We start from the raw sequence: 25230 nt of genomic DNA on the forward strand, positions 1-25230 counted from the left end.
GCCGATGCTCTTCCTGGGACAGGATGTCTCCAAACCATTTTTTTTGCTGGTGGTATCCGGAATAGTCTGAAACTCATAAATGGGCTGTGTTTACTTACATAGACTGTCAAACGACATAGGGTGTTTTGTGACTTGAGCTACACTCATTACGCGACAGGAGATGTTGTTGTTGTTAGTTGTCGTCAGTTGACTCTGACTCATGGCAACCTTATGTACAGCAGAAGGAAACGTTGCCCGGTCCTGCACCATCCTCATGATTGCCAGCATGTTCAAGTCCATCGTTGTGGCTATGAGGGCCACCCATCTCACCAAGGACTTCTCTCACCCTCGTTGGTCCTCTACGTTACCAAACATGATGTCCTCCTCTAGTGATTAATGCCTCCTGATGATGTGTCCAAAGCAAGCAGGTGGACGATGTTCTGTTGTGATCCAGAAAGTTTTCATTGGCTAATTTTCAGAAGCAGATTACCAGGCCTTTCCTCCTAGTCCATCTTAGTCTGGAAGCTCTACTGAAACCTGTCCACCACGGGTGACCCTCCTACTATTTGAAATACTGTTGGCATAGTTTCCAGCATCACAGCAACATGCAAGCCACCACAGTACAACAAACTGACAGACGATGGTAGACAAAAGATGTTGTTGACGTTGAGTCGATTCCAACTCATGGCGACTCCATGCGTGCAGAGTAGAACTGCCCCATGGGGTTTTCAAGGCTGTGGCCTTTTGGAAGCAGATCGCTAGGGCAGTTCTTCCCAGGTGCCTCTGGGTGGGTTAGAACCGCCATCCCTTCAGCTAGTAGTCGAGTGCTTCTGCGTTCAGCTACACGGAGTTTTGGAGTCTTATCCATTTACACGGGGTTGCTATGAGTCTGAATCAACATGGTGGCACCCAAGGACATTTATTTATTCATTTGTTCAACAGACACTTATTAAGCAGGATCTGTGACTCTTGCAGTTACAAAATTAGTCTTCTGATATACGAACCAGAAAATGTACGGGAGTCAATCGTCTTTCTTACCAAACGTGCCCGCATAATAACCTGTAAAGTGTGCCTTCAGGGCCGTGGTGGTTCAGCGGTAGAACTCTCACCTTCCAAGAGGAAGACATGGGTTTGATTCCCAGCCGGTCACCTCATGCGCAGCCACCATCCACCTGTCAGTGGAGGCTTGAGTGTTGCTAGGATGCCGAACAGGTTTCAGTGGAGCTTCCAGATTAAGGCAGAGTAGGAAGAAAGACCTGGCAATCCACTTTTGAAAATCAGCCAGTGACACTCTTAGGAATTATGATGGTCTGAGCCGTATCTGATCGTGGCAATGGTGCAGGACCAATGTTTCGCTCCATTGTGCATGGGGGACCGTGAGTCAGGCGCCATTACTCCAGGCAGCTAATAGCAACAACATGTGTGCATAAAATATTTACAAAACGTATTCTGTCACCCGAATGTGTCATAGTCCTCTCATGGCTGGCTTCTGCACATGCTGTTCCTTGCCTAGAACACCATTCCCTGCACCGTGGCCCACCACAATCAGGATCTATTTTACTGACCATTAGGATTCTTTCTTTGCTGACCCCAGACAAGGTCAGCCTCCTTCCGTGCTCTCCCACAGGTTCCTGTACCTACTTGTCCCAACAGTAGTCTCAGGTCACTGCCTGTGCTGTATACCCTGTGTCATGGATTGAATTGTGTCCCCCCAAAATATCTGTCAACTTGGCTAGGTCACGATTCCTAGTATTGTATGCTTGTCTCAATTTTGTCATCTGCTGTGATTTCCCTGCGAGTTATAAATCGTAATCTCTGCCTGTCGTTAATGAGGCAAGATTGGATTATGCTGAACAGGATTAGGGTGGGATGTAACACCCTTGCTCAGGTCATATCCCTGACCCAATGTAAGGGGAGTTTTCCTGGGGTGTGGCCTGTACCACCTTTTATCTTAAAAGAGATAAAAGAAAAATGAAGCAAGCAGAGAGTTGGAGACCTCATGCCACAAAAAAGCAGCGCTGGGAGCAGAGCCCGTCCTTTGGACCTGAGGCTCCTGTGGTGAGATGCTCCCAGACCAAGGGAAGACTGATGCATCACAAGGACCTTCCTCCAGAGCTGACAAAGAAAGGCTTCCCCTAGAGCCAGCGCCCTGAATTCAGACTTCTAGCCTACTGGACTGTGAGAGAATAAACTTCTCTTTGTTAAAGCCATCCACTTGTGGTATTTCTGTTATAGCAGCACTAGGTGACCAAGGCACCCTGTGTACTGTCCTTCCTCCCTGTATATCTCTATGTTATTCATGGCTGAATCCTGAGCACCCAGCATAGTGATTGACTCAAAAAATACTCTATGTGCCCCCAAAATTTGATGAACGAGTGGTTGAAGGAAAATTTTTATCAATAGCTTCTTTTTTTTTAATTGTGATGAAAATATACGCAACAAAACGTTCCCCAGTCCAGTGATTTCCACTGTGCGACTCGATGACGTCGATTACGTTCTCCATGCTGTACAACCTTTGTGGCTCTCCTATTCCAGATTATTCCACCACGTTAGCATATACGCAATGCACCCCAAACAAAACTTTCCTCTTTCCTCCTCTCTTCTCCCTCTGGTAACTACTAATAATCTTTGGTTTCTGTATATTTGTTTATTTCACGTAAATGAGACCATACAGTGTTTGTCCTTTTGCGACAGACTTATTTCGCTCAGCGTGATATTTTCAAGGTTTATCCGTGGTATCAGGACTCCATTTCTCTTTGGGCTGAGTAATATTCCATTGTATGTACATACCACATTTTGCTTATCCATTCATCTGTTGATAGGCATTTTGGTTGTTTCCACTTTTTGACTATTGTGAGAGGTGCTGCAGTGAGCATTGGTGTACAGGTTTCTCTTGGTGTTCCTGTTTTCACTTCTTCTGGGTGGATACCTAGGATTGGGATTGCTGGGTCATATGGTAGTTCTGTGTTCAACTTTTTGAGGAACCACCAAAACGTTTTCCACAGTGGCTGTGCCATTCTATGTTCACACAAGCAACGGGTAAAGGGTTCCAGCTGCTGCACAATCTTGCCAACAAGATTTTTTTAGTCTTCTTTTTTTTGGTAGTCACTGGCATTCTAATGGGGGTGAGATGGTAGCTCAACGTGGTTTGATCAATAGCTTTTTAATAAGCATCACACTCCTGTAGGGCTTCCCGCCCGAAGTTTCTCATTTTCAGGTCAGATGTCACTGCAGGTTCTGCCTGATGCTTTCAAAAATTGATCTTAGCACTGACAAACAACTTTGCCTGTTGTGTGTGTGTCAGGTGTGTTATAGAGTAATCTGCACATTTTCCTGCATGAACCAGCATTTGAAAATAACCAAAACAAAGCTACCTTCACATCCTTACTCATTCAGCTGATTGCAAAGTATGTCTTAGCCCTCAAACGAATTCCTCAGGTGGGTTGGAGGCCACCCTTGTGTCCCTCTCCAGGCTCTGTCATCGAACACTGGTTCTAAATGCAGTTTCCTGGCAGCTTGTTGCTGTTGTTGTTAGTTGCCGTTGCATCGGTTCTGACTGGTGGTGACCTTAAGTAAAACAGAATGAAATGTTGCCTGGTCTCACATCGTCTTCATGGTTGTTGGTATGTTTGAGTCCATTGTTGAGGCTATTGTGTCAATCCATCTGATGGAGGGTGTCCCTCATTTTTGCTGACCCTCTTCTTTACCAAACATGATGTCCTTTTCAGGTGATTGGTCTTTCCTGGTGACATGTCCAAGGTAAGTGAGTCGAAGTCTTGCCAACCTTGCTTCTAAGGAGCATTCTGGTAGTATTTCTTCTAAGACTGATTTGTGCATGGCAGCCTACTCACAGGAATCCCGAGTGAGGCCAGGGCAGTAGCACGGGTCTCAGCAAGCTTTCCCCTGCTGGGGTCTGCTTCCCCCCACTGCCCATTAGTGGCTAACTTCAATCATACTGACCATGGCTTTTCATTGTTAGATATAAATCTGGTTACCAAATCCCAGGTTGTTGTTGTTGTTAGGTGCCATCAAATTGGTTCCAACTCATAGCGACCCTATGCACAACAGAATGAAACACTGCCCGGTCCTGCGCCGTCCTTACCATCGTTGTTATGCTTGAGCTCATTGTTGCAGCCACTGTGTCAATCCACCTCGTTGAGGGTCTTCCTCTTTTGCACTGACCCTGTACTCTGCCAAGCATGATGTCCTTCTCCAGGGACTAATCCCTCCTGACAACATGTCCAAAGTATGTAAGAAGCAGTCTCTCCATCCTTGATTCTAAGGAGCATTCTGGCTGTACTTCTTCTACGACAGATTTGTTTGTTCTTTTGGAAGTCCATGGTAAATTCAATATTCTTTGCCAACACCACAATTCAAAGGCATCAATTCTTCTTTGGTCTTCCTTATTCACTGTCCAGCTTCCACATGCATATGATTGAAAATACCAAGGCTTGGGTCAGGTGCACCTTAGTCTTCAGGGTGACATCTTTGCTCTTCAACACTTCGAAGAGGTCCTTTACAGCAGATTTACCCAATGCAATCCGTCTTTTGATTTCTTGACTGCTGCTTCCATGGCTATTGATTGTGGATCCAAGTAAAATGAAATCCTTGACAACTTCAATCTTTTCTCTGTTTATCATGATGTGGCTTATTGGTCCAGTTGTGAGGGTTTTTGTTTTCTTTATGTTGAGGTGCAACCCATACTGAAGGCTGTGGTCTTTGATCATTAGTAAGTGCTTCAAGTCCTCTTCAGTTTCAGCAAGCAAGGCTATGTCATCTGCTTAACGCAGGTTGTTAATGAGTCTCACTCCAATCCTGATGCCCCATTCTTCTTCATATATTCCAGCTTCTCGTATTATTTGTTCAGCATACAGATTAAATAGGCATGGTGAAAGAATACAACCCTGACACATACTTTTCCTGACTTTAAACCAGTCAGTATCCCCTTGTTCTGTCTGAACCCAAAAGAGGCTGGGAAGCTCCACCCTCCTTACAGACCCCACTGGGAGGTATTTGTGTGCATGGTAGAACAGGCGGAGCTCTGAGCCCAGAGGCCTTGGCTGCCTGTGCTTGGCTCAGCCACTCTCCAGCTTTGGGATTCCAGAGTCAAGCTCCTTCATATCTCCATCAGACTGTAAGTGCCACGCGTCTTTTCTTCTTCATTTTATCCACAGTGCCTGGCCGTGCCTACGTCATAGCAGGTTTTGATGAATGTTTGTCAAAGGAATGAATATAAGAATCAACTTCTGAGCCTTATTTTTCTCATATTAAAAATGGAAAAAGATCGTCTTCATTGGATGGGCAATCAATGAAGTTAAAAAGGTTTTGTAAAAAGCTAAATGCCCATAAGAAGATGACTAGATAAACAAAATGTGGTATGTACATACGATGGAATAGTATTCAGCCATAAAGAGAAAGGAAGTCCTGAGACATGCTACAACATGGATGAACCTTGGCAACATCATACAGAGTGATTTAAGCCAATCACAAAGGACAAATACTGTTTGATCCCACTGATATGAAATACCTAGAAGAGACAAATGCATGGAGCTCAAGGAGTCCCCGGGTGGTGCAAATGGTTATTGTGTTCTGCTCGGCCGCTAAACGAAAGGTTGGAGGTTTGAGCCCACCCAGAGGCACCTCAGAAGAAAAACCTGGCCATCTATTTTGGGAAAATCAGCCATTGAAAACCTTATGGAGCACAGTTCTACTTTGACACACATGGGGTTGCCATGAGTTGGAATTGAGTCAAAGGCAACTGGTTACTGGTTATAGAGACCAAAGTCTATTAGTGGTTACCAGGGGCGTAGGGGAGAGGTAAGAGTGAGTCTTGGCTTAAAAAAATTGTGTCCCCCCAAAATATGAGCTGAAATCCTAAACCCTGCACCTTCGAATATCACCTCATTGGAAAATACGGCTTTGTTTGTCATGTAATGAGGCCATGTCAGAGGAGCGTGTGTCTTCAACCTAATCACATTTGAGGTATTAAAGGAGCAGATTAAACACAGGAGCAAGCAAGTACGAGTGGGGAAGATAAATAGCTCATGAAAACGCTGGGGTTACAGATGCTGGGAGCACGTCTGTAGACCAGACTGAAGTAGACAAGACCCTTCCCCCAGAGCCGTCAGAGAGAAACAGCCTTCCCCTAGAGCCGGTGCCCTGAATTCGGACTTCTAAACTGTGAGAAAATAAATGTCTGTTTTTTAAAGCCGCCCACCTACAGTATTTCTCTTACAGCAGCTCTAGGAAACTAAGACAGGAATGCTGAGTTTCCGTGAATGGTGGTGGAACAATCTGGAAACAGTGGTGATGAACAACGTGATGAGCAATGTGATAAGTGTAATCAATGCCACTGAATTGTACACGGAAAAAATGCTGAATTGGTGTATGTTTTGTTATACATATTTTTATCACAATAGAACAATAATAAAAAAAGATGTTTGTAGCATGCTTATTACAATACCTGGGATAGAAAAAAAGGGAAAAAACTACTGCAGTGGAGTTGATTCCGACTCATAGTGACCCTGTAGGACAGAGTAGAACTGCCCCGTAGGGTTTCCAAGGCTGTAAATCTTTACAGAAGCAGACTGCCACATCTTCCTTCCGCAGAGCAGCTGGTGGGTTAGAACTTCCGACAGTTTGGTTAGTGGCCGAGTACTTTAACCACTGTGCCACCAGGCCTCCTTACTTGGCACAGAGTAAGTGCTTCATGAATGACTGAATGGTGGCTAATGTTCTTGTCTTGGAAGAAGTACAACCAGAATATTCCTTAGAAGCAAGGATGGTGAGACTTCGCCTCATATACTTTGGACATGTCGTCAGGAGGGACCAGTCCCTGGAGAAGGACATCATGCTTGGCAAAGTACAGGGTCAACGAGATGGATTGACACAGTGGCTCCAAAAATGGGCTGAAGCATATCAATGATCGTGAGGATGGCTCAGGACAGGGCAGTGTTTCATTCCGTGGTACATTCGGTTGCTGTGAGTCAGAACCGACTCAACTACACCTAATAACAACAACAACAGCAATGTTCTTATTCCTCACGGGGATGGGTACCTCATGCAAGCGGGAGGAGAAATCTACGAAACCGGGGGGGATATCAACAGTACTTCGTTGCACCAATGTTTGGAGTGACTCCACCCCATGTACCTGGCACCTATTCAGGGAACGTCCAAAGTGCTACTGGGGAGGAGAGGAGGACCCTGCACTATGCTAGGTGTTAAAGAAAATGTCCCCTCCTCCCTGTTTAAACATAACTCTTAACCCTTCACAGAAAAACAAAACAACTCGTGATAATGACAGTCCTGGGAAAAGTTTAAATAATTAGAAAAGCCATAACTAGCCTAGAGAACGTGGACATGAAAACTTATTTAATAGGCCGTTCCAAGCCGCCTCCTGCCGACTCAGTGAATGTCAACCTTTCGACATTTCCCTCTTGGGAACCCCCTAACAGTTTGTTCTGTACATAAAGCTGATCAGAATGGTAACGTGAGAAGCTCATCTCCTCGGAGGAGTGCTTTCTGTTCCAGAACAGTTTTTTCTGCCCAATAAAACCTTTTAAGGAAATCCTAGTGGTGTAGTGGTTACATGCTACAGCTGCTAACCAAAAGGTCTATAGTTCGAATTCACCAGGTGCTCCCTGGAAACCCTACAGGGCAGTTCTACTCTGCCCTGTAGGGTCACCATGAGTCAGAATTGACTCAATGGCAATGATTTTTTGTTTGTTTGTTTTATTTAAAACCTTTTACAACTCTAATTGACTTACTGATCAGATTTTTTCTTCTGACACAGGGTTGGGGACAGGAGTGGGAGGCAGTTCCCAGAAGAGGTGAGCCTGGAGGTTGGTGAGCTGGGCCTGGAGGCCCTTACGCAGGGAAGAGGCGATGGGCTTCCCAGGAGAGCCTGGGACTCATATTCAACAAGCTACCAGATCTTTGAAAATATTCCTACCCAAAGTGCACAAAATTAGAATATATTTTCATCAGAAACACATATTAAGGTCATTGTAAAAAATTTTTAAAACCCAAAATGTTTCTCCATGTATGGTTTTAGAAAGTTATTTTTCTCCTCTAATCTTCATAATTATCTATTAAAACTAAAAGGCAAAATGTCAATTAAAATGACATGTTAATGAAAATTTAAAATAAAAATTCTTTAATCAAGCAAAAATATCCATTTCATTTTTTTCAAAATGTAATTAAATCTTGTTAAATGTTTTTATGAACATAAAACCATTTACATTTCTGCTATTAGGTGCCCATCTAGTTGCCAAGGTAAAGAATAGGTGTTGCGCTTAAAACAAGTTATATTTAGAGTTGGTGTTGTTGTTGTCAGGTCCTGTCGATTCTGCTTTGACTCATAGCTACCCTGTGTACAACAACAGAACAAAACACTGCCTGGTCCTGCGCCATCCTCACAATCGTTGTTATGCTTGAGCCCATCGTTGCAGCCACTGGGTCAATCTATTCCACGCTGGGGTATTGATTTGTTCTGTGGTGCATGGGGTTGCCAGATGTAGGGGGCCAATTTCACTGCAGCTAACACCACCCGTCTGTCGGTATGTCCTACTGTGGTGGCTTGTGTGCTGCTGTGACGCTAGAAGTCAGGCCACTAGTATTTCAAATACCAGAGGGTCACCCATGGCGGTGGAACTCTAGTGGAGCTTCTAGACTAAGACAGACTAGGAAGACAGACCTATTGATCTACTTCTGAAAATAAAATGGCCAGCGAAAACCTTAGGAACAGCAGCAGAACAGTCTGGTATAGTGCCAGAAGATGAGCCCCTAAGGTTGGGAGGCAAACAAAACACGACTGGGGAAGAGCTGCCACCTCAAAGTAGAGTCGACCTTAATGATGTGGATGGAGTCAAGCTTCTGGGAAGGTAGAAGGCCAAAGAAAAAGAGGAAGAACCTTGACGAAATAGATCGACACAGTGGCTACAACAATGGGCTCAAGTGTAGCAACGATTGTGAAGATGACACAGATCAGGCCGTGTTTCGTTCTGTTGTACGTAGGGTCGTTATGAGTCAGAACTGACTGGACAGGACCAAACAACAGCAACAACATACGTACATGTCACATTTTGTTCATCCATTCGTCTGTCGATGGACACTTGGGCTGTTTCTACCTTTTGGCTATTGCGAGAATTGCTGCCATGAACATCGGTGTACTGGTATCTGATTTCCCAATTCCTTCCTCATTCCTATAACATCGTGTCATTCATTTCACTATCAATACACTGTAATCTCCCAATACACGGTTACTATTATTTTAGACAAACTTACATTTTAGGTCAATAAAAAGTGAAATAAGAGATTTTATTTTACTTGCATTTACTCCATACCCAGTGATCTTCCTCTCTTCATGTAGATCCAAGTTTCTGACCCATATCATTGTCCTTCTCCCTGAAGAACTTCTTTGAACACATTTTGTAGGTCAGGTCTAAAAAAAAAAAAGAAAGATAAAGAGAACCAACCAGTTGCTGTTGCACAGAATCGGACTCCTGGCAACCTCATGAGCGGTAGAGTAGAACTGTGATCCACAGGGTTCATGGCGCAGCGGTTAAGAGCTTGGCTGCTAACCAAAAGGTCAGCAGTTCAAATCCCCCCGCTACTCCTTAGAAACCCTTTGGGGCAGTCTACTCTGACCTATAGGGTCACTATGAGTTGGAACCAACTCAACGGCACCTAACAACGACAACAACCTAACATGACCTTTCAGAAGGTAGATCGGCAAGCTTTTCTTTGGACGCTCCTCTGGTTGGATTGAAACCACCGATCTTTTGGTTCGTTGCTGAGTGCATAACAGTTTGTGTCACCTAGGGACTCCTATGTCAGGTCTATTGGTGAGGAATTCCTGTGTTTTCTTTTTTCGTGTGTCTGAAAAAGTCTTTATTTTTTCTTCACTTTTTTTTTAAACTGTGGTAAAGTATATATAACTATATATAACAAAACATTTTCCAACTTAACCACCATTTTTTAAGTATACAATTTAGAGACATTAAATTCCATCCACTATGTTGTACAACCGTCATCACTCTTAAGCAGTAGCTCCACCTTCCACCCTCCTTCCAGCCCCTGGTAACCACCAATAAACTTTGGACTTCATACATTTGCCTATTCTAAGTATCTCATATAAGTAGGATCAGACATGAAAAAAAAAACTGAAGTTGTTCAAGATTTCATTCTACTTGGATCAACAACAACACCCATAGAAGCAGCAGTCAAGAAATCAACATATTGCATTGGAAAAACCTCTTTAAAGTTCTGGAAAGCAAAGATGTCACTTTGAGGACTAAGGTGTGCCTGACCCAAGCCATGATTTTTTCAATCACCTCATATGCGTGTAAAAGTTGGACAATGAAAAAAGCAAACTAAAGAATTGCTCTGTTTGAATTTTGATGTTGGTGAAGAATATTAAATATACCGTGGGTTGCCAAAAGAATAAATAATAAATCAGTCGTAGAAGAAATACAACTGAAATGGTTCTTATAAATGAGGATGGCAAGACTTTGGCTTGATTATTTTGGACACATCATCAGAAAAGGCCAATTGCTAGAAAAGTACATTAAAAAAAAAAGTTTGTTAAAGTAGAAGGTCAGTGAAAACAAGGGAAACCCTCAATGAGACAGGTTGACACGGGATCTGAAACTATGGGCTCAAACTTATCAAAGATTAGGAAGATGGTGTGGGAGCAGACCAAGCAAAACTTTGTTCGGTTATACGTAAGGTCACCTTGAGTCAGAGCCAACTTGACGGCAACTAACCACAGGAGCATACAGTATTTGTCCTTCTACCTCTGACTTATTTCACTCAGCACAACATTTTCAAGGTTTATCCATGTGGTCACATGTATTAGAATTTCATTTCTCTTTAAAACTGGTTTCTGTTGAGTCGATTCCGACTCACAGTGACCGTATAGGACAGAGTAGAACTACCCTATAGAGTTTCCAAGGAGAGGCTGGTGGATTCGAACTACCAACCTTTTGCTTAGCAGCCAAGCTCTTTAGAACGGAGTAATATTCCATTGTATCCATAGTCCATATTTTGCTTATCTATTCATCGGTTGATGGGCATTTTGGTCATTTCAACTCGTGGCTATTGTGAATAATGCTGCGCTGAACACTGGTGGTCAAGTATCTGTTTGAGTTCCTGCTTTCGATTCTTTTGGGTGTATATCCAGGAGTGAAATTTCTGGGTCATATGATAGTTCTATGTTTAATTTTTTAAGGATGTGCCAAACTCTTTTCCACAGCAGTTGCACCATTTTAATTCCTATCAGCAATGAATGAGGACTTCAGTTTCCCCACACCCTTGCCAGGACTAGCGGGTGTGAAGTGGTATCTCACCGCGGTTTTGACTTGCATTTCCCTAATGATTAATGGCGTTGAGCATCATTTCATGAGCATATTGGCCATTTGTGTATCTTTGGGTAAATATCCATTGAAGCTTTTTGCCCATTTTTTAATTGGGTTGTTTGTCTTCTTGTTGTTGAGTTGTAGGAATACTTCATATATTCCAGATATTAAACCATTGTCTGACATATGGTTTCCAAATGTTCTCTCTTCACTTTCTTCATAAATTCCTTTGACGCATAAACGTTTTTAATTTTGATGAAGAGCAATTTATCAATTTTCCCTTTTGTTGCTTGTGCTTTTGGTGCCCTATCTAAGAATCCCCTTGTTGAAAACTAGGTCGGGAAGCCTTACCCATATGTTTTGTTCTAAGAGTTTTATAGTTTTAGTTGTGATATTTAGGTTCTTGATCTATTTGACTTGTATTTTGCTAGATCTAAAATTCTAGGTTGGCGGGAGCGGGAGTGCAGATAAGCATGAATAAACTGGAGGCTGTGGCTGTAGCCATCTACCTATTTAATCTCCTCGTGGTCTGTGTCTCCCTCGTCACAGCACTCGGGGCTCTGCATGGCAGTTTTCTTGCAAGTGAACACATGTCATAGTGGTGGCTCCTATCATCTTCTTTTTTTTTTTTTTAATTGTGGTAAAATTATATATAACAAAGCATTTGCCATTTCAACACTTTTTATGTGTACAATTCAGAGACATGAATTACATCTGCCATGTTGGTAACCATCACCACCATCCGTTCCTAAATTTGTTCATCCCCTTTAACAGAAACTAAGTGCCCCTTAAGTTGTGTCTCCCCTGTGCCCCTTAGTAGCCACTAATCTACTTTGGTCTCTTGTATTTGCCTATTCTCGGTATTTCATAAAAGTAGAATCATACCATACTTGTCCTCTTGCGTCTTTCTTCACTCGGCATACTGTTTTCAAGGTTTATCCATGTCATAGCCTGTACCAGAACCTCATTTCTCTTTATGGCTGAGTAATAGCTCTAGGAATGTATATTCTACATTTTATTTCTCCATTCATCTGGTGATGGGCACTCAGGCTGTTTTCACCTTTTGGTGATTGTTAATAGCACTGCAACGAACGTTGGTGTGTAAGTAGCTGTTTGCATCCTTCTAATCCATCATCTTTTGAATAGCCTTTTCATTTTGGGAAAGAAAATTTCCATTTTATGCATCTAGCTTACCTCTCCAGTGGAAATCAGAACTCAATTTCCCAGCTTTGCTTGCAGCTAGGACAGGTGCACGTGACTGAGGCTCCATCAATCAGATGTACCCACAGGAGATATGGCTTCAGGAGAGACCCAGGTGGCAGTGGCTACATCCCCTGCTTAGCTGGTGCCTGGAAGCAATGGGATTATGCCTGCAGCCTGTTCAACAGGGTGCTCTGATCATTGTTACTGGCTGCACTGTGTCCTGTCTACATCTCCAGGCATCCCAGGGAGTTTGTAAGCTAATGACTATCCTTTAATAAATTATTTTTATGCTCAAAGGAACTAGGGTTCATTCAGCTCTTTGCAACAAAGAAAACTGGCTGTTCCACTTGTCTAAGTGTAATTTCCTCACCTTAACAAACAAATACCCTTTCTGCCTCGCTCACTGGTTTGTGTAGAGATAATATAATGTTGTAGTTGTTAGTTGCCGTCCAGTCGGCTCCGACTCATGGTGACCTTATGTATAACAGGATAAAACGACGCCCAACCCTACACCATCTTCACGATCCTTGGTAATCAGACAATGTTCTGTTGTGATCCATAAGGTTCATTGGCTAATTTTCAGAAGTAGATCTTTCTTCCTAGTCTGTGTTAGTTTAGAAGCTTCACTGAAGCCTGTTCATCATGGATGACCCTGCTGGTATTTGAAATACGGGTGTCATAGCTTCTAGCTTCATACCGACACACAAGCCACCACAGTAGGACAAACTGACAGACGGGTGGTGGAAAGATAATAGTGTATGGTAATATGCACTAAAGCCACCTGAAAGCTGCTAGGTGCAATGAGAACAGGCACTGTGTTTTCTTCGCCACTGAATACTTAGCACAGTGCCAGGGATATAGTAGATGTTCAGTAAATGCTAGCTGAAAAAAAAAAAAAAGCTCCAATCATAGCAGCTCCCACTGGTAATCATCATGGTCAATATCCCGCTCCTCCTCCACAAAGCAGCTCCTTATGGTTCTGATTATGTGAATTGGGTCCAGGTGCCTCTAAGTCAGCAAATGAACACAAAATTGCAGGCCAGACTAGAAAATGGTGCTGCTTCCTGATTAGCAATCAAGTGACCTGAGAAATTAGGATCAGGTTCTGCCAGGAAGAATCCATATATGGATAGGAGGAGCTAAACCTTACGTTGCTGGTACTTTGAGGCAAGAGCTTCCAAAATTCCACTTGACAGTCACAGAAACTCTGTTCTATAATGATATATTAAATGCCAAGACAGGGGTGGCATTTTAAATTGCGTATAAGAGATGTCTAGCAAGTGCTTGAATGTATCACGCTGACGTGGGTATTTCTGATGGGCTAGAGCAGAGTATCTCAAAGTTGACACTCCTGGCATTTTGGGACAGATGATTCTGTGTCGTGGGAGCTGTCCTGTGCATTGTGGGATGTTTAGCAGCATCCCTAAGTGCCACACACTAGATGCCAGCAGCACCCCTCCACTGCCCGCCAAGTCATGACAATCAAAAATGTTCTTACTGGAAGAGCTAGATGGTGCCCGACTACCACTAATGACTGCCCTGACAGGGAACACAACAGAGAATACCTGATGGAGCAGGAGAAAAGTGGATGCAGAACTCAAATTCTAGTAAAAAGACCAGACTTGGTCTGACTGAGAGTGGAGGGACCCCAGAGGTCATGGCCCCCGAACTCTCAGCCCAAAACTAAAACCAGTCCCAAAGCCAACTCTTCACACAAAGATTAGACTGGACTATAAGACATAAAATGAGACTGGTGAAGAGTGTGCTTCTTAGCTCAAGTAGACACATGAGACTATGTGGGCAGCCCCTGCCTGGAGGTGAGATGACAAGGCAGAGGGGACAGGAGCTGGTTGAATGGACACGGGAAATACAGGGTGGAGCGGAGTGTGTTGTCACATTGTCAGGAGAGCAACTAGGGTCATATAACAATGTGTGAATAAGTTTTTGTATGAGAAACTGACTTGAATTGTGAACTTTCACTTAAAGCACAATTGAAAAAAAAATTCTCACATGTTGCCTAATGGAGAGACTACCTCCGGTTGAGACCTACAGGGCTAGATCAAAAGCTCTCGTGCTACCAAGTCAGCATCCACTCACATTTATTAGGGCCTTGGTAGACAGCCAACAGTTACCATGCTTGGGTACCAACCTAAAGGTTGGAGGTTTGAGTCCACCCAGAGGCACCTCAGAAGAAAGGCCTGGTGATTTACTTCTGAAAAATCAACCATCAGAAACCCTGCAGAGCACAGTTCTACTCTGACGCAAGTGCGGTCTGGTAGGCAGCAAGCACTAGGCTGAGTATTTTGTTTCAAAGTCCACAATCATGCTGTGAGATAGGGAAAATTATTCCCATTGTTGAATGGCTGAAGGAACGAAGAAGTGATTCGACGGCTAGTGATGGGCTCAGGTCACAGCCAGCTCTTCTGATTCCCAGGCTGGGTCTCCGACGCCCCTGTCCCCCAGGACCCCATTCTTTGTATCTAAACGTCAATTTCTCTGCAGACAAAGGAAATGGGCCTGCACTGTGGATATCTTGGAGGACCCTGAGAAACAGCTTTGACAGATGAAACTCCTCAGAGCACACCAAGCATTCCTGCCCCTGTTACAGTCGGTGAAGATAAAGACAGTTCTGGTCTAGAGGGCAGCTTTGGGAGACTCTGAGGACTCAAAGATTAAAATGTCACCCTGTGTCTTAGTGTCCTAATGCTGCCATAACAAAAACACCACAAGAGGGTGGCTTTGAAGAACAGAAGTTTATTTTCTCACCGTTCTGGTGGCTAAAAGTCCCAATCAGGGTCTCAGCCATGTGGGTTCCTTCTGCGAGCCTCTCTCCCTAGCTCTGGTATCTGCTGGTGATCCTTGCCTTGTAGAAAATCCTCACGTCATCTGTTTTCTCCTGTGTACGTGTCTCTATTTTGATATTGTCGTAACTCTTTAAAGTGTTAAAAAGGCAAAGATGTCACCTTGAGGACCAAGGTGCACCTGACCCAAGTCATGGTATTTTCAGTTGCCTCATACACATATGAAAGCTGGACAATGAATAAGAAGACCAAAGAAGAATCGATGCCTTGGAATTATGGTGTGGGCGAAGAATATTGAATATACATGGACTGCCAGAAGAACAAGAGCCCTGGTGGTGCAGTGGTTAAGCATTCAGCTGCTATCCAATAGGATAATTGCTGTGAGTTGGAATCAACTCAACGGCAATGGGTTTTTGGGGGCCAGAAGAACGAACAAGTCTGTCTTGGAAGAAGTACAGCCAGAATGCTCCTTAGAAGCTAGGATGGAAAGACTTTGCCTCAAGTACTTTGGACTTATTATCAGGAGAGACCAGTCCCTGGAGAAGGACATCATGCTCGGTAAAGTAGAGGGTCAATGAAAAAGAGGAAGACCCTCAAAGAGATGGATTGACACAGTGGCTGCAACAATGGGCTCAAACATAGCAATGACCGCAAGGATGGTGTAGGACTAGACAGTGTTTTCTTCTGTATGCAGGGTTGCTAGGAGTCAGAACCCACTTGATGGCACCCAAAACCAACAACATAATTCAGAAGTGATTAGCTTAAGGATCCACCCCATACTAGTATGACTTCAACTAGTTGATAGATTACATTTGACCATGTTATGAAAGATGATTACATTATATTAGATGTAAGGTAATTATATTAGATCACATTGTAGAAGGATATCTGCTCTACCGAAGGCCAACTGATTTAATCACATCTAACTACTCCATCTAACTACTCCATCGACAGCAGTGGGGTTTTTTTGGTGGTGGGTAACTACTCCATAACAACAACCAACCTGGAACCGTAGCCTAGCCAAGCTGACACACAAAACCAAAGAACACTTTATTAGCCTGTTTCAGCTTCTACTCAGCCATGGCACTGCTTTTATTTACTATTGTACCATCTTCTTCATTGGTTTATGAAACACTTGAGGGTAGGCATGGGAGCTTATTTGTCATTTTTGTACCCCCAGTGCTTGGCCTCTAATAGGCAAATGCTTGTTGAGTGAATGAATGAATAATTGAGAAGAGGCAGGAGGGAGAAACAGACAGGGAGGAGGGAGGCATGTGTTATATTTCTTTGCTCCCTTTCGAAACCTCCCTCCCCAACCATCATCCTTTGTTTGGAAGACACTTGGCTAAGATAATGCCGGTCACCACTATGTTCCAGGTGACCCTCAGTTCTGAGAAACAAAATGACAGAATTTTAGTACTGGAAGACTACATAGACATGGCCTCATCCAAGTCCAGTCTGGTTCACGGATCATCTCCATGGTATTTCTGATATGCCCTTCAAAACCAACAGCTGTTCATTTGTTCATTCATTCTTTCAGCTTGCTGAATGTCTGCTATGTGCCTGCATTGTTTCAGGTGTCAAGGAGGACGATGATGATGACAGGGATGACCCTAGTACTCATCCAGGAAACCCTGGTGACATAGTGGTTAAGTGCTACGGCTGCTAACCAAAAGGTCGGCAGCTTGAACCCACCAGGTGCTCCTTGGAAACTCTATGGGGCAATTCTACTGTGCTCTATAGGGTCCCTATGAGTCGGAATCGACTTGAAGGCAACGGATTAATGGGTTAGTACTAATCCAATCTGTATTAGTTCAGTAATAGGCTAAGCTGCTGAACCAAAGAAACCCCAAATTCAAAATGCAGTGTTTAAACAAGATAGGGTATTATTCTCTCTTAACTGTCTCGAAACACTTTGCCATTGAGTTGATTCCAACTTATGGCGACTCTATGTGTTACAGAGTAGAGCTGCTCCATAGGGTTTTCTTGACTGTGATCTTTTTGGAAGCAGATCACCAGGTCTTTCTTCCAAGGTACTGCTGGGTGGTTTTGAACTTTCAACCTTTAGGTTAGTAGTGGTGCACAAGCTAAAACTGGCTCACACCACTGTGAAGGCATCACAACCTATAACCCATTGCCATCCAGTCGATTTCAACTTATAGCGACCCTATAGGACAAAGTAGAACTGCCCCATAGAGTTTCTAAGGAGCAGCTGGTGCATTCGAAGTGCTGACCTTTTGGTTAGCAGCTGTAACCCTTAACCACTGTGTCACCAGGGCTCCTCACAGCCCATAGGAAGGGGAAGAGTTCGGCTGTGGCACACACCATTTCTCATATCCTGTTGGCTGAAATTCAGTCACATGTGCACGCCTAGCTGCAGAGGAGGCTGGGAAATGTAGTCTTCAGCCAGATAATCACGTGCTCAGCTAAAACTGGGTGTGTTTTTAGAAGAAAGGATGAATAGATACCAAAGAACAAGCAGTAGTCTTTGCCACATAGCTCAACTCCTTCACGCTTTCAGTTCACAGATAGGGAAGCTGAGGCGCTGAGAGCAGAAGTAAATTAGCAGAGGTCACACAATGAGGCACCTGCCTCCTAGACCACACGCTTCTCCTGCAATATGGGGTCTCTTAGTAAACCATCCTTATTACTTCTATCACCGTGGCTCCTTCCTTCTCAGAGAAGAACCTACCCTGCCTGACATAGATGACTCTATAGATCAATGGTTCTTAGTCCTTTTCTTCAAGGGACAGTGGATTCATGGAACCTTTTAAGGAACTAGGAAAAATTTAGACTCTCTCCCCATAAAAATGCCCAAATCTGGGACATACACGCTCTTACACTCATACATGCACACACACTCACATGTGCACACATATGCACACCCAATCACACACATGCACACATGCATGTATACACACTCGTGCACACACTTACACATGTTCACACACCCATGCAATACACACTCATGGGCACACACTCATGGGCACACACAGTCAAACATGGTCACACTCTCTTTTGCACACACACACTCACATACAAGTTCAAGTACAGTTACAGAGTGTTCATGGAAATTCTCATAAGCCCCCAAGAATCCCTACACACCCAGGCAGAAACAGAAAGAGCCACGCTCCAAGGATGTTGCAATTGGCAGCTATGAAAGCTTCCTTCTGACCCAGCCTGGTTCACATTATGGCTAAAATTCCCCTCAGACACTTCATTTGAGGTTGCCACGGAGCTACTATGCAAATTGTTTTAAGAACGAAAAGCTCGGAATTGCTGGGCTACCGAGTTCCAAGCTCTGAAAGAGCCTCTAGGGAAATTTTTATCATGTCAAGACGTGCAGACGCATCACATGAATAGCACTTTATGGACCCTCGCTTTGAATGAGCGTGTACACACAGAGAGACACACACCATCAAAGGCTCTGAACAATAAAAAGGCTGCTCTTGAAATTACTTTTTAATCACCAGGGTTAATTTGCTACCTGCGTGAGAGGATTTTCAACCACAGGACTGGATCTGAAAACCCCTGCTTATCTTGGTGTGCCACAAAACAGCCTTTATTGTTTTCTTTTCTTCCTGACGTCCCGTGCTGCCAAACAGAACATATGGAGATAGAACACAAGCAGACTGTATTTACTCCAAGCAAACCAGACTCAAGTTTTAAACAAAATAGGCTTAACTTCAACGATAAAATCTGACCTAGCAGACTCTAGGCAATGGCTTGGCACAGAAGAGGCTCTGCCCGGAGGGATCTCGTAAACCTCCACAGCATGGTTGTGTTACATAAAATTAAACTGTACGGCCTTCGGAGTTTATAGATCCAACTTATGGACGTATGGTGAATACTTAACGATGTTCTCAGCAAGAGGAATAGGGTCCACAAAATTTTACCCATGCAAATTGAAGTCAGAAAAAGAATTTCAGTTCTTACCTCTGGGCCTACATTTGGGATTTGGGCAGTAATGCAGGATCACATACTCAACTCCTGGTCAGGTTCACAGGAGAACTCCTGGGACCCACCTCCCATTTTCTTCCCACAGTCAGCTGTTGGCGACAGTCAGACAGGCTGAGCGTGTGGAAGCAGAGGGCTTCCAGCTCTTAAAATTTTTGCACAGAGTTCAAAGACCACACAAAGGCACAGTGGTGTGAGAACAAGGCAAGTGGGCAAGATGTGGGGCTGCTGCTTCCAGAACACAGAAGAAACCAACTTCAGCCATTCTCTTGAGGAGGCTGGGCGACACCCAACATCATGTAGGAGGCAGAAGAGAAATGTGCTGTAATGGTTAACGTTATGTGCCAATTTGGCTAGGCTGTGATTCTCAGTGGTTTGGCAGATACTGGCCTGGTTTCTCTTCCAGTGATATAATGTAATCATCTTCCATGACGGGATCTGATGTGATCAGCCAGTTAGTTGGAAATGGAGTTTCCTTGGGGGTGTGGCCTGCCTCTAGTATATAAATAAATGTTCTGTTAAAGCTCAGTCTCTCTATACTCCACATTCTTCTCATCGCCTGACCTCTAATTCCTGGGACATAAGCCTGTAGAAGCGTCCAATTAAACACTGCCTGGTCCAGCATCATCTTCACAATCATTGCTATGCTTGAGCCCATCATTACAGCCACTGTGTCAATCCATCTCGTTGAGGGTCTTCCTGTTTTTTGCTGACCCTCTACTTTACCAAGCATGATGTCCTTCTCTAGGGACTGATACTTCCTGATAACATGTCAAAAGTATGTGAGACGTAATCGCATCATGCTTGCTTCTAAGGAGCATTCTGGCTGTACTTAATCCAAGACAAATTTGTTCATTCTTTTGGCAGTCCATGGTATATTCAATATTCTTCACCAACACCATAATTCAAAGGCGTCAATTCTTCTTTGGTCTTCCTTATCTGTTGTCTTTTGCAGCAGATTTGCCCAGTGCAATGCGTTGTTTGATTTCTTGACTGCTCCTTTCATGGTGTTGATTGTGGATCCAAGTAAAATTGAAATCCTTGACAACTTCAAACCTTTCTCTGTTTATCGTGATATTGCTTATTGGTCCAGTTGTGAGGATTTTTGTTTTCTTCATGTTGAAGTATAATCCACACTGAAGGCTGTGGTCTTTGATCTCCATCAGTAAGTGCTTCAAGTCCTCTTCACTTTCAGCAAGCAATGTTGTGTCATTTGCATATCGCAGGTTGTTAATGAGTCCTCCTCCAATCCTGATGCCGCATTCTTCCTCATATAGACCAGCTTCCTGGATTATTTGCTCAGTATACAGATTGACTAAGTATGATGAAAGGATACAACCCTGACGCACTCCTTTCCTGACTTGAAACCACGCAGTATCCCCTTATTCTGTTCAAATGGCTGCCTCTTGGTCTATGTACAGGTTCCACATGAGCCCAATTAAGTGTTCTGGAATTCCTGTTCTTCACAATGTTGTGGGATCATAATTTGTTATAATTCACACAGTCGTATACCTTTGCGTAGTCAATAAAACACAGGTAAGCATCTTTCTCGTAGCCTCTGCTTTCAGCCAAGATCCATCGGACATCAGCAATGATATTCCTCATTCCACATCCTATTCTGAATCTGACTTGAATTTCTGGCAGTTTCTTGTTGATGTACTGCTGCAGCCCCTTTAGCAAAATTTTACTTGGGTGATATTAATGATATCGTTTGATAATTCCTGCATTTGGTTGGATTAGGCATAAATATGGATTTCTTCCAGTTTGTTGGCCAGATAGCTGTCTTTCAAGTTTCTTGGCATAGATGAGCGAGCACTTCCAATGCTGCATTCGTTCATTGAAACATCTCAGTTGACATTCTGTCAATTCCTGGAGCCTTGTTTTTCACCAATGCTTTCAGCACAACTTGGACTTCCTCCTTCGGTACCATCGCTCCTGATCATATACTACCTCCTGAAATGTTCGAACCAATTCTTTTTGGTATAGTGACTCTGTGTATTCCTTCCATCTTCTTTTGATGCTGCCTGCATCACTTAATATTTTCCTGTAGAATCCTTCAATATTGCAACTCGAGGCTTGAATTTTTTCTTCAGTTCTTTTGGCTTGAGAAATGCAGAGTGTGTTCTTCCCTTTTGGTTTTCTATCTCCAGGTCTTTGCACATGTCATTAAAGTACTTTACTTTGCCTTCTTGAGCTGCCCTTTGAAATCTCCTGTTCAGCTCTTCTACTTCATTTCTTCCTTTTGGTTTAGCTACCTGACATTAAAGAGCAAGTTTCAGAGTCTCTTCTGACATCCATTTTGGTCTTTTCTGTGTTTTTAATGACCTCTTACTTTTTTCATGGATGATGTCTTTGATGTCATCCCACAGCTCATCTGGTCTTCAGTCATTAGTGTTGAATTTGTCAAATCTATTCTTGGGATGGTCTCTAAACTCAGGTGAGATATACTTAAGGCTGTACTTTGGCTCTCATGGACTTGTTCTAATTTTCTTCAGTTTCAGCTTGAACCTGCATAGGAGTAATTGATGGTCTGTTTCACAGTTGGCCCCTGGCCTTGTCTGACTGATGATATTGAGTTTTTCCTTCGCTTCTTTCCACAGATGTAGGCAATTTGATTCCTGTGTATTCCATCTGGTGAGGTCCACGTGTATAGTCGCTGTTTATGTTGTTGAAAAAGGCATTTGCAATGAAGAAGTCATTGGTCTTGCAAAGTTCTGTCATGCGGTGTCTGGCATTGTTTCTATTAGCAAGGCCATATTTTGCAACTACCAATCTTTGTTCTTTGTTTCCAACTTTTGCATTCCAATCTCCCGTAATTATCAATGCAACCTGACTGCACGTTCCATCAATTTCAGACTGCAGACGCTGGTAAAAATCTTCACTTTCTTCAGCTTTGGTCTTAGTGGTTGGTTTCTCAATTTGAATAATAGTCGTATTAACTGGTCTTCCTTGTATATGTATGGATATTATCCTATCACTGGCAGCATTGTACTTCAGGATAAATCTTGAAATGTTCTTTTTGACGATGAATACAATGCCATTCCTCTTTAAGCTGTCATTCCCAGCATAGTAGACTATATGACTGTCTGATTCAAAATGGCCAATGCCAGTCCATTTCAGCTCACTAATGCCCAGGATATCAATGTTTGGGTGTTCCATTTCATTTTTGATGATTTCCAATTTTCCTAGATTCATACTTCATATGTCCCATATTCCAATTATTAATGGATGTTTGCAGTTGTTTCTTCTCATTTTGAGTTGTGCCACATCAGCAAACAAAGGTCCCAAAAGCCTGACTCCATCCCCAACATAAGGTGGACTCTCCTTTGAGGAGGCAGCTCTTCCCCAGCCATCTTTGAGAGCCTTCCAACCTGGGGGCTCATCCACTGGCACTATGTCAGACAATGTTCCGCTGCTCTTCATGAGCTTTTCACTGGCTAATGCTTTTCAGAAGCAGATCATCAAGTCCCTCTTCCTAGTTTGTGTTAGTCTGGAAGTTATGGGTGACCCTACTGGTGTATGAATACCGATGGTGTAGCTTCCAGCATCACAGCAACACACAAGACCCCACAGTAGGGCAAACTGACAGATGCATGAGGGATGACATTTATAGTTACATTAGAAAAAAATTCGTTGCCGTTGAATTGATTCCTAATCACAACGATCTTATAGGACAGAGTAGAACTGCCCCATAGGGTTTCCAAGGAGCAGCTGGTGGATTCGAACTCCTGACCTTTTGGTTAGTAGTAAAGCTCTTATATACTGTGCCACCAGGGCTCCATTTACAGTTACAGGGGCCAAGGATTCAAAAGTATTTTGGGAGAACACAATTGAACCCATAACACCCAGGCATCGTTAGGAGAGTGGAGCCCCTTTGTCTACTTTTAGCAGTAGGCTTTTAACTACAAACATTCATCGAGTCTTTCTGTTTCAGTCTTTCCCAACAGTACCTGGAAAGTTTCTTTATGTGGACATTTTATAAAGCTCTGGGTAGGAAGAGGGAATAATGGAACCCTCTGTTTGGAATGACAATACATACTTGTACTCAGATTTTAAACATTTTTGTGTATTATTCTTAACTAATGCATGTAGTTTCACTTCTATCTGTCATAAACCCATTACCGTCCAGTTGGTTCTGACTCATAGTGACCCTGTAGGACCCAGGGGCACCACCTATAGGGTTTCTAAGAAGCGGCTGGTGGATTCGAACTGCCAACCTTTTGGTTAACAGCCAAGCTCTTAACCACTGTGCCACCAGGGTTCCTCTATCTGTCATGTATCTCACATGTTTCTTGCAGCACATGATTATATTTGACAAGACAAGAAGAACAATTACAAAGCCCCCTCACTACTTCCTCAATAACTACCACAGCCTTCTATCACCGCACAAAAGTGGTGTGCGTATTTCTTTACCCGTCTTACTGAGGACCCTCACCCAGCATCTGATATGTAATACAAGCTCAGGGCATGTTTGCTAACGAACCAAATGATCACAAGGAAACCTTTTGTCAAGAGCAGTTTGGATGCTACCGCTAACCATATTTTTAGCTTCCTACAACCTGAATGTTCCTTAGAGACTTACTTGCTCGCTTTGGACCCGTCGTCAGAAAAGACCAATCTTTAGAAAAAGACATTGTGTTTGGTAAAGTAGTTGTGGTTGTTAGGTGCCATCGAGTGAATTTTCGACTCATAGCAACCCCGTGTGACAAAGTAGCGCTGCCCCAGAGAGTCTCCTTGACTGTAATCTTTACGGGGGCAGATTGCCTGGTCTTTCTCTGGCAGAGCCACTGGTGGGTTTGAATCTCCAACGTTTACGTTAGCAGCCGAACACTTAAACTGTTGCACCACCAGGGATCCTTTTGGTAAAGGGAAACCCTCAATGAGATGGGTTGACACCAGGGCTTCAAACCAGTTAGTTCTGGTTCGAACTCTTACTGAGAATTTGCATTTCTAACAAGTTCCCAGGTGATGCTAAGGCTGCAGGTTAGAGACAAATTCTGAGAACCACTAGTAGAACAGAGGTTCTCAAGATTTATTATATGTAATATTCCCTTGGGAATCTTGTTAACATGGAGATTCTGATTCAGTATATCTTGTGTGAAAATGCAAATTCTCAGTAGGGGTTAAAACCGGACCGAACTGGTTCAAAGCCCTGTTTGACATAGTAGCCAAAACAATGGGCTCCAACTTGCCAGTGATCCCATGAAGATGGCGCTGGACTGGGCAATGTTTTGTTAGGTTTACACATGAGTCACCATGCATCGGGGTGGACTCTATGGCAACCAGAGACAACAATCAAGGAGCATTCAGGATCAGTAGTACTGAAGCTTAGAGTGTGCTCAGAGTCGAGGCAATCTTAATGGTGTGGGTAGAATAAAGCCTTTGGGAGCTTCATTTGCCGATGCAACACAACTCAAAATGAGAAGTAACAGCAGCCAGCATCCATTAGTAATCGGAACATGGGATGGAGGACACAAGAGCCACAACGATGGACTCAAACATACCAACCACCATGAAGTCGTTATACATAAGGTCTCCATGAGCTGCAGCTGACTCCATGCCCACTGACAGCAGCAACAGTATGCTGTGTTTACGATGTTCCTGGCACCTACGTCAGTTCATTTGTTTCTCGTAACAACCCTAAGAAGAGGGAGTCCTATTATTATTCCCATTTTATAGACAGGCAAATGGAGGCAAGAAGAATTTAAGTAATTTACCCAAGTTAGCCTGCTAGAGTGTGGCAAAGTGGGGTGAAAACTGAGAGGAAACGAAGCCTGTGACCTTTCCTCCACCCAGCCTCTTAAAGTAGGGTCTCTGTCATCCTGCATTCTGTAACCCACCCGGTACAGACTGGCCACTCCATCAATGCTTGTTGGCATAATGAAAGGCAAGAAATATTTATTGATCGTTTATTATGCAAGAGCCCTCTTACC

Source organism: Loxodonta africana, chromosome 5 (assembly GCF_030014295.1).
Source record: "Loxodonta africana isolate mLoxAfr1 chromosome 5, mLoxAfr1.hap2, whole genome shotgun sequence".
NCBI classification, from domain to species: domain Eukaryota; kingdom Metazoa; phylum Chordata; class Mammalia; order Proboscidea; family Elephantidae; genus Loxodonta; species Loxodonta africana.